Source organism: Myotis myotis, unplaced genomic scaffold (genome assembly GCF_014108235.1).
Source record: "Myotis myotis isolate mMyoMyo1 unplaced genomic scaffold, mMyoMyo1.p scaffold_m19_p_7, whole genome shotgun sequence".
Classification (NCBI taxonomy): Eukaryota; Metazoa; Chordata; class Mammalia; order Chiroptera; family Vespertilionidae; genus Myotis; species Myotis myotis.
The window spans coordinates 160,162-166,161 of NW_023416379.1; positions in this window are offsets into that span (position 1 = coordinate 160,162).

Sequence of the window (6,000 nt, forward strand, 5' to 3'; positions counted from 1 at the left end):
GACCCTCTTGGCCACGAGCTGAGCCCTCTCTGGCTGGGCAGCATCCACGTGTGTGAAGGAGAACAAGTGTCTTAGGACCCCAGCCCCTGTGAGCCCCACCCCGCTCCATCCTCTATTCACAATGACCTCCTGGCAGGGGGTCAGGGAGAGACTCAACTTTCACATAAACCACCCATTTCTCTCCTGTAAGTGTGTCCTATTATGATGACACGTTCATGGTTGATCCTAAATTCTAATGTAGTTGGAGGGCCTGTAGTTGGCTGCTTCTGGCCAGGACACCCCGCCTGCCGCTGAGCCCCAGGGCCCGGGAGGGTGCAGAGTGGGGGTGGGGCCGTGTGACAGGTGACAGAGAGCGCACAGCTCGAGGGCTGGGTCTGATTTATAGCGACACAAGGTGAGGTATTTTCGGAGCCGGCACCGGCCCGGGCTTAGTTCGAGCCTCAGAAGTGTCTTCTCCCCGAAACAGCTGATCTATTTCTAGGGAGTGAGGCCCGTCCCTCCGTCCGTCTGTGCTTTTAAGGGACTCAAAGCCCTGGCAGTGGCCAGAGCGCATTTCTGGCGAATAATTGGAGGTCTGGGCGGCTGCCGGCAGCTCTGGGTCCGGTCAGGCCCAGAGCCTGGCCTCTGCCGGGGACGTGGGCACACGAGGCCCATCCCTCCCGTGGGCCGGGAGCCTTGCTCTCAGTCCCAGGGACGCGGGTTCCTGCCTTGGTCTCCAACAGCAGCTTCCAGAGAGACATGAACTGTAATTAGGATCACGAATGTGGCATTTACGAGCAGAGCACTTTCGATATGCAAATGAGTTCCATCCTCACAGCAAACAAGGAGGGTTTCGCACAGCAGACAACTAGGACACAAGGTTAGGAATCTGCCCAGACACGCGGCAGCGATAACAGCTCCAGGCTCAGCCAGCAGTGACTTCCTGTTCCAGAGCAGGGACAGGGACAGAGACAGAGAGATGGAGAGAGACAGAGACAGAGAGATGGAGAGACAGACAGAGAGACAGAGTCAGAGACAGAGAGACAGAGACAGAGACAGAGAGATGGAGAGAGACTGACAGTTGAGAAGGAAGCTCCGCCCAGAACCCTGCAGGGCTCACAGCTGTTGCCTCCCAGGGGGCAGGCCTCCTGCTGTTGGTGGGAACCTGGGGTCTGGGGTCACAGTGGAGCCCCCAAAGCGCTCACCCCAGCCCTCAGCTGTGGGGACCTCATGCGAGAGCCCTACCCAGCCAGACACCCACCTCTGCTGGCCCTTCCCTGGAGGGGCCCTCCCACCGTCCCTCCTCTTGAGCCCCTCGGCTCAGGGGCCGGCCTCCTGGGTCCCCGCTCACTCGCCCTCGCTCGCCCCACGCCTTCTGTGCCTTTGGTTCAGAACGTGCTGTGGAGGGGCCTGTGGGGAAAGCCTGGGACTGAGGCTCATGTGGTTCAAACCCACCTGGACCCTCTGGGCCTTCGTTGGCCTGAGGTCTGGGTGGGGCCTGGTTCCTGCCACTTGGGGGAGGGAAGCCCAGCACCAGGCGGTCCCACCGGGCCTGGCAGCTCGGGGCTGAGACGGGGACCCCGGCTCCCCGTGGGGCCTGCTTCATTGGTTTTTCGTTTTCTCTCCAGGGTTTGCTCGAGTCTGCTGAGCGAACACCTTGCACAGTGACCCTGCGGACGGGGCTCTGCTGGACGCCCAGGCCACCCCAGGTGGGTCAGTCCCATCCTCCTCCTGTGAGGAAGGCGGCCACTGCGAAAGCTCAACCTGGGGCCTGGTGCCGGGTGCCGGCTCCGCCATCTGGGGAGGCGTGTGAGGGTGATGACGGGCAGGGCGACCCTCGGTGCCGCCGCCCTGGAATCTGGGGTCTGGGGGAGGCGTGAGCCGTGCACCCAGCTCACGCCCACCCAACCGGTGTCTCTCTGCTCACAGGGCCCGAGAGCCGGTCTCTCTGTCCTTCCCGGTCCCTGTGAACACGACAGAGGTGACGCACGGCCTCTTCCCAGGGACCGAAACCTCCCGGGACCGATCCTGAGTTTTACGCGGCAATGAAACGCTAATCGGGCCGGGACGCTTGTAATTACCAGCAGAGTAATGGGTGGTCACATAAATTGGTCAGCGAGGCAAACAACCAAACCTATAAAACCTGGTTTCCCACGACACACCCGTCAGGAAAACAGCCCTTTCACCCGCTGGGCACCCCAGGGCCACCCGGGGCGGGGCTCCCCGGGGGCCTGGCTGGCCACTTGGAGAGGGAGCCACATGGGAGGACACGCCAAGGCCACGGGAGGGGCCTTCAGGCCCTCGCTGCATCCTCTCCATCTCACACCAAGAAAGAGTGACATACCCGTTCCTTTGTCCCAGGACAAGCTAAGTTTTTAACAACCTGAGCGACCCAGCGCACACCCGCATTTCGTCGATTTACCGCCCACCTTCCCCGGCAGCAGAGGCCGTGGGTGAGCTCTGGGCGGACGACTGCCCCTGCCCGGGCCCGGCCGGCCCTCCAGGGTGTCTCTCGTCTGTGACCCGGCAGCCGCCCTGCCTCCCAGGCTCTGGCAGGCGTGGGAAACACGTTGACTGCTCATGTGTACGAGGTCCTCAGTGGGCACCCACTAAATGTCCGCCTCTCTTTAAAAATTGCCAATTATTTACAAATTAAAAATGCCCAGAATGACTGAGCTGATTGATACTCAATACTGTCTGGCTTAGGAGCATTAGAGGTGGTTTAATTCAATACCATCTTCCGCTCAGTACGTGTTCTTTCAAATCCGGTCCAACCTTGACCTCCAGTGAGCACACGGCCTTGGGCCTTTCAGCTAAAAACGAAGCCGCCACGGGAACGCGGGGCAGGGCCTGTCGCTCCTGCTGCTGGTGTCCCGGGGAGCGGGTGCAGAGCCCACACCCACCCACGGGGCGGGGCGCCTCAGGGAGGCTGCTGGAGGTGTGGGGCGGGACCCCGAGGGCCTGCGCTCGGAGAGGCGGCTGCAGGATGGAGGACTGCGTCGCCTTAGAAGCAGCCTGGGAGGGAGGGCGAGCCTCTCGGTGTCCCCGCAGAAGCCCTTGCGGGGCTCAGGGTCAAGGAAAGGTGACGGTTGGGGACACTGCTCGTCAGGTGACACCTGGCCAGCAGAAGGTGTTCGAGGACTTCAGGCGTCAGCAGCAGGGCTCTCACATCCTACCTCAGCCGATGGGGAGCAGGGGAGGAGCAGCGCGTCCTTGAGGGCAGGTTAAGATGAAAAGGGAGCGAGAGGAGGAAGCTGCCGTCAGAAAGCGTGTGTTTGGGGGGGCGGGTGAGGAGGGCAGGTGCTGACCGCTCAGGGGTCGCGCCTCCACGGTCCTCATAGACTTTCCAGGCGCGGCCCCTCCCTCCCAATCTGCCGCCCGGCAGGGCTGAACTGGTGTTGGACGTGCAGGCAAAGGGTTAATGACAGAGCCCAGCCTGGTGGTATCGGGATCAGACAGCCAGCAGCCGGGCAGGAGGCACCGTGGGAACCGGTGGCGGACAATGGCGGGATTGACAGTGCACAGGGAAGGCCACCTTTGGGAGAAACCGTATCCCCCCCGCGTTCGGGAAAGTGAGAAATAGTAGCAGATGCTGCAGGACCCGGAGCAACAGATGCCTTCTGGCCGGCTCCCCACCAGCCCGTGGCCCCGCTCCCGAGGTGGGGGCTGCCGCAAACACAAATATTGCGGAGGAATTAGCAGCAGCAGATGGTGGCAGCACGATTCGATGAGCTCGGGGTCAGGTACGCGTGCATGTGGTGGCAGCATTCATCACCCCGCCCCAGGCCGACGGGGGCGGGTGGGGCCTCCCGCACGGCCCTCTCTGCCCAGACCCCACATCAGCTTCAGCAGCCTCGGCAGAGTTTCCCGAGAACATATGTGGGACGGTTTGTTAATTCGATTTGTGTTTAAACATGCGGTGGTGGCCAGTTCCTAAAGGGCCTTCTAAAGGCCCCGCGTGTTCGGGAGGGGACGTTAGCTACGCCCTCTGGTGTGGCCTTGGCTGTTTCATGCTGAGACAAGGTTCGCCCCCCCTCCCCCCACCACCCATCTACTCTGAGCCCAGGTGTGTCGGGCCCCTTCCACCTCCGGCCTTGGCAATGGTGCTCAGTGAGTTTCCACATTGACGTCGTCCTGGGTGCTCAGAAGGAAACTCGTGGACATTGGGTTCCTGGCAGAGGACGGGCGTGGCCCTCCGTGGCCTCTGGGAATGGAAATTCCACGTAGGTGGCTTCTCAGGGCCCTTCCTGCTTCCTTGCGTGTGACTCCCGGGAACACCTGGCTGCACGTGGTGGGGCGTGTCTGCCATGGACCAGGGGTCCCCGAGCGCTGTACACGGCTGTGTACGCGTGTGCCCGCCCTGCGTGTGGTCTCGGGAAAGACAACCTGGATGGCGATGCTTCCGGAAGCGAGCAGGGAGTCGCGGTGTCCGTGCTATGCCCCTCTCAGGCCCACGGGCTACTTTTCTGGCCTTCCCACCCCCGAGCCTGGGGGCAGAGCAGGGGTGACGGGGAAGAGCTTGACATCTTTGATCTTAAAGAAAAAGTTTCTCTTTTGTGGAAGGAAATCTAGGTATGATTTTTATACCTAAAAATAAAGTGCATTGGTCGTCCAATTGAAAAGCAGAGCTGCTTATTTCTAGAAAACCTGGAAAAAGCAGGGAAATAAATCCCTGTTTCCCATCTGCAGCCCCGCATGCTGCCTGGGCGTGTCCTTCCCGGTTCTTCCCCACGCACAGACGGTTATAGACGTGCATCCTGTACAACGTTATGTCTTCGTCTTTCGTTCTGTTATGACGCGAGCATTTCTCACCCTTCGCTCACTGTCTTGCTAAGGAATCCTCCATCGGCTCAGAAGATGGCTTTTGAACACTTTCTTCTTTTTAATATCTGAACATTTAAAACAGTAAAACTCTTACTAATAATTCTGGCATAAACTTTTGAAATTTCTCTTTCTGGAGCTCGGTGTATTTCCTGAGGCTAATTTCCTAGGAGTAGAAAAATGGGGCGATGCAGGGGCATGAGGGATAGAGCTGTGCTCCCCGCACGGGTTCAGACCGCTGCCCGGGTTTCCGCCTCAGCGGGCGGTGAGGGACCCCTCCAGGGAACTGGTTACTGTCCTGTGTCCGTGGGCCCCGGCTTCCAGCTGCTCCCCAGGCCCGGCTCCGGCTCATCTATACCACACACCTGGTCGGGACCGGCGTTATCTAGAGGCTCTGAGGGGAGTGAACTCACTTTTCCAAACATGATTTTGGAATATTTGGAATATTTCCATTGATGTTTAGAGAGAATGGAAGGGAGGGGGAGAGACAGAGAAACATCGATGTGAGAGAGACACATTGGTTGGTTGCCTCCTGCGTGTAGCCCAACCAGGGCTGGGGAGGAGCCTGCAACTGAGGTACAAGCCCTCGACCAGACTCAAACCCGGACCCTTCAGTCTCCAGGCCGACGCTCTATCCATTGAGCCCCACCGGCCAGGGCCCAAACGTGATTTGAAGGGTCATCCGGGAAGCCTTAATGACGGCGGCACGTTTATTTTCCCGGGGCTGCTGGCAGAGTAGAAGCAGGGCATTGATTCTTTATGTAAATCTCCAGCCCCTTTTCACGCGCCCTATAGGAAGCGTCTTTGTTTTAGTTTTCCCTGTCAAGGGGCCAATTAATTCAGACTTCCGTGCACAGGCCCAGCTGTCACGTCCCTGCTGCTGAAAGGATCCCCCAGCAGCCTGGCCTGGGAGCCTGTGAATGGGAGCTAATCGGAGGGTGCAGGGCGACTCCCGCCCGCCCCGCCCTCTCCCGCCGGACCTGGTGTTCACACCTTTTGTGTGGAGCAGTCGAGCCCTCACCTATCTGAGGAATTTTTCAATTAACATTTCTTTTCCTCACGAGAGGCCAGAGCCTTTGGTTCTCCACAAAGGCCGCCAGTCCTTGCCTCTAACAAGGTGCTGGGCAGCCCTTCCTGCTGGAGCCTATTATTCGGCATTGACGAGGCCGGGCAGCCCTCCCCTAATCAATAGCCGATCAG